A 5,000-nucleotide genomic window follows, 5' to 3' on the forward strand; every position below is an offset into this window, starting at 1 on the left:
TAGTTAATATATTCAAGATAATTACGTATTTACAAAATACCGTCTCAATTCATCCTATTTCATCAGATCCGGGATGTGATATGGTTCCGAAGGATGAACTGGATATGGACAGTTCCAATAAGATTTCATTCTTGAACAAAAATCCATTTATTTATTTATTTCATCTATTCCATGACCGGAACAGGAGGGGATACACGTTACACCACGATTTTGAATCAGAAGAGAGATTTCAAGAAATGGCAGATCTATTCACTCTATCAATAACCGAGCCGGATCTGGTGTATCATAAGGGATTTGCCTTTTCTATTGATTCCTACGGATTGGATCAAAAACAATTCTTGAATGAGGTATTCAACTCCAGGGATGAATCGAAAAAGAAATATTTATTGGTTCTACCTCCTATTTTTTATGAAGAGAATGAATCTTTTTATCGAAGGATCAGAAAAAAATGGGTCCGGACCTCCCCCGGGAATGATTTGGAAGATCCAAAACAAAAAATAGTGGTATTTGCTAGCAACAACATAATGGAGGCAGTCAATCAATATAGATTGATCCGAAATCTGATTCAAATCCAATATTATGGGTACATAAGAAATGTATTGAATCGATTCTTTTTAATGAATAGATCCGATCGCGACTTGGAATATGGAATTCAAAGGGATCAAATAGGAAATGATACTCTGAATCATAGAACTATAATGAAATATACGATCAACCAACATTTATCAAATTTCAAAAAGGGTCAGAAGAAATGGTTCGATCCTCTTATTTTGATTTCTCGAACCGAGAGATCCATGAATCGGGATCCTAATGCATATAGATACAAATGGTCCAATGGGAGCAAGAATTTCCAGGAACATTTCATTTCTGAGCAGAAGAGCCATTTTCATTTTCAAGTAGTGTTCGATCGATTACGTATTAATCAATATTCGATTGATTGGTCTGAGGTTATCGATAAAAAAGATTTGTCTAAGTCACTTCGTTTCTTTTTGTCCAAGTTACTTGTTTTTTTGTCCAAGTTTCTTCTCTTTTTGTCTAACTCACTTCCTTTTTTCTTTGTGAGTTTCGGGAATATCCCCCTTCATAGGTCCGAGATCCACATCTATGAATTGAAAGGTCCGAATGATCAACTCTGCAATCAGTTGTTAGAATCAATAGGTCTTCAAATCGTTCATTTGAAAAAATTGAAACCCTTCTTATTGGATGATCATTATACTTCCCAAAAATCGAAATTCTTGATCAATGGAGGAACAATATCACCATTTTTGTTCAATAAGATACCAAAGTGGATGATTGACTCATTCCATACTAGAAATAATCGCAGGAAATCCTTTGATAACACGGATTCCTATTTCTCAATGATATCCCACGATCAAGACAATTGGCTAAATCCCGTGAAACCATTTCATAGAAGTTCATTGATATCTTCTTTTTATAAAGCAACTCGACTTCGATTCTTGAATAATCCACATCACTTCTGCTTCTATTGTAACAAAAGATTCCCTTTTTATGTGGATTATGTGGAAAAGGCCCGTATCAATAATTATGATTTTACGTATGGACAATTCCTCAATATCTTGTTCATTCGCAACAAAATATTTTCTTTGTGCGGCGGTAAAAAAAAACATGCTTTTTTGGAGAGAGATACTATTTCACCAATCGAGTCACAGGTATCTAACATATTCATACCTAACGATTTTCCACAAAGTGGTGACGAAAGGTATAACTTGTACAAATCTTTCCATTTTCCAATTCGATCCGATCCATTCGTTCGTCGAGCTATTTACTCGATCGCAGACATTTCTGGAACACCTCTAACAGAGGGACAAATAGTCAATTTTGAAAGAACTTATTGTCAACCTCTTTCAGATATGAATCTATCTGATTCAGAGGGGAAGAACTTGCATCAGTATCTCAATTTCAATTCAAACATGGGTTTGATTCACACTCCATGTTCTGAGAAATATTTACCATCCGAAAAGAGGAAAAAACGGAGTCTTTGTCTAAAGAAATGCCTTGAGAAAGGGCAGATGTATAGAACCTTTCAACGAGATAGTGCTTTTTCAACTCTCTCAAAATGGAATCTATTCCAAACATATATGCCATGGTTCCTTACTTCGACAGGGTACAAATATCTAAATTTGCTATTTTTAGATACTTTTTCAGACCTATTGCCGATACTAAGTAGCATCCAAAAATTTGTATACATTTTTCATGATATATATGATCCATGCATAATATCATGGCGAATTCTTCAGAGAAAATTGTGTCTTCTACAATGGAATCTGATAAGTGAGATTTCGAGTAAGTGTTTACCTAATCTTCTTCTGTCCGAAGAAATGATTCATCGAAATAATGAGTCACCATCGATATCGACACATCTGAGATGGCCAAATGTTCGGGAGTTCCTCTATTCAATCCTTTTCCTTCTTCTTATTGCTGTATATCTCGTTCGTACACATCTTCTCTTTGTTTCTCGAGCCTATAGTGAGTTACAGACAGAGTTCGAAAAGGTCAAATCTTTGATGATTCCATCATACATGATTGAGTTGCGAAAACTTCTGGATAGGTATCCCAGGAATTCTTTCTGGTTAAAGAATCTCTTTCTAGTTGCTCTGGAACAATTAGGAGATTCTCTAGAAGAAATATGGGGTTCTGCTTCTGGTGGCAACATGCTATGGGGTGGCGGTCCCGCTTATGGGGTCAAATCAATACGTTCGAAGAAGAAAGATTGGAATATCAATCTCATCGATCTCATAAGTATCATACCAAATCCCATCAATCGAATCGCTTTTTCGAGAAATACGAGACATCTAAGTCATACAAGTAAAGAGATATATTCATTGATAAGAAAAAATGTGAACGGTGATTGGATTGATGAGAAAATCCAATCCTGGGTCTCGAACAGTGATTCGATTGATGATAAAGAAAGAGAATTCTTGATTCAGTTCTCCACCTTAACGACAGAAAAAAGGATTGATCAAATTCTATTGAGTCTGACTCATAGTGATCATTTATCAAAGAATGACTCTGGTTATCAAATGATTGAACAACCGGGAGTAATTTACTTACGATACTTAGTTGACATTCATAAAAAGTATCTAATGAATTATGAGTTCAATACATCCTGTTTAGCAGAAAGACGGACATTCCTTGCTCATTATCAGACAATCACTTATTCACAAACCTCGTGTGGGGCTAATAGTTTTCATTTCCCATCTCATGGAAAACCCTTTTCGCTCCGCTTATTAGCCCTCCCCCCCTCTAGGGGTATTTTAGTGATAGGTTCTATAGGAACTGGACGATCCTATTTGGTCAAATACCTAGCGACAAACTCCTATCTTCCTTTCGTTACAGTATTTCTGAACAAGTTGCTGGATAAGAAGCCTAAGGGTTTTCTTATTGATGATAGTGACGATATTGATGATAGTGACGATATTGATGATAGTGGCGATATTGATGATAGTGACGATATCGACCGTGACCTTGATACGGAGCTGGAGCTTCTAACTATGATGAATGCGCTAACTAAGGATATGATGCTGGAAATAGACCGATTTTATATCACCCTTCAATTCGAATTAGCAAAAGCAATGTCTCCTTGCATAATATGGATTCCAAACATTCATAATCTGTATGTGACTGAGTCGAATTACTTATCCCTTGGTCTATTAGTGAACTATCTCTCCAGGGATTTTGAAAGATGTTCCACTACAAATATTCTTGTTATTGCTTCGACCCATATTCCCCAAAAAGTGGATCCCGCTCTAATAGCTCCGAATAAATTGAATACATGCATTAAAATACGAAGGCTTCTTATTCCACAACAACGAAAGCACTTTTTCACTCTTTCATATACTAGGGGATTTCGCTTGGAAAAGAAAATGTTCCATACTAATGGATTCGGTTCCATAACCATGGGTTCCAATGTACGAGATCTTGTAGCACTTACCAATGAGGCCCTATCGATTAGTATTACGCAGAAGAAATCAATTATAGACACTAATATAATTCAATCTGCTCTTCATAGACAAACTTGGGATTTGCTATCCCAGGTAAGATCGTTTCAGGATCATGCGATCCTTTTCTATCAGATAGGAAGGGCTGTTGCACAAAATGTACTTCTAAGTAATTGCTCCATAGATCCTATATCTATCTATATGAAGAAGAAATCATGTAACGAAGGGGGTTCTTATTTGTACAACTGGTACTTCGAACTTCAAACGAGCATGAAGAAATTAATGATACTTCTTTATGTTTTGATTTGTTCTGCCGGATTGGTCGTTCAAGACCTTTGGTCTCTACCCGGACCCGATGAAAAAAATGGGATCTATGGACTCGTTGAGAATGATTCTGATCTAGTTCATGGCCTATTAGAAGTAGAAGGCGCTCTGTTGGGATCCTCACGGACAGAAAAAGATTGCAGTCGATTTGATAATGATCGAGTGACATTGCTTCTTCGGCCCGAACCCAGGAATCCCTTAGATATGATACAAAATGGATCTTGTTCTATCGTTGATCAGAGATTTCTCTATCAACAATACGAATCGGAGTTTGAAGAAGGGGAAGGAGTCCTCGACCCGCAACAGATAGAGATAGAGGAGGATTTCTTCAATTACATAGTTTGGGCTCCTAGAATATGGCGCCCTTGGGGCTTTCTATTTGATTGTATCAAAAGGCTCAATGAATTGGGATTTCCCTATTGGGCTAGGTCATTTCGGGGCAAGCGGATCATTTATGATAAAGAGGATGAGCTTCAAGAGAATGATTTGGAGTTCTTGCAGAGTGGAACCGTGCAGTACCAGACACGAGATAGATCTTCCAAAGAACAAGGCTTTTTTCGAATAAGCCAATTCATTTGGGATCCTGCAGATCCACTCTTTTTCCTATTCAAAGATCATCCTTTTGTCTCTGTGTTTTCACATCGAGAATTCTTTGGAGATGAAGAGATGTCAAAGTGGCTGCTTCCTTCCCCAATATATTGGTCTATATCTCTACAT

Source organism: Cucumis melo, unplaced genomic scaffold (assembly GCF_025177605.1).
Source record: "Cucumis melo cultivar AY unplaced genomic scaffold, USDA_Cmelo_AY_1.0 utg001046l, whole genome shotgun sequence".
Lineage (NCBI taxonomy): Eukaryota > Viridiplantae > Streptophyta > Magnoliopsida > Cucurbitales > Cucurbitaceae > Cucumis > Cucumis melo.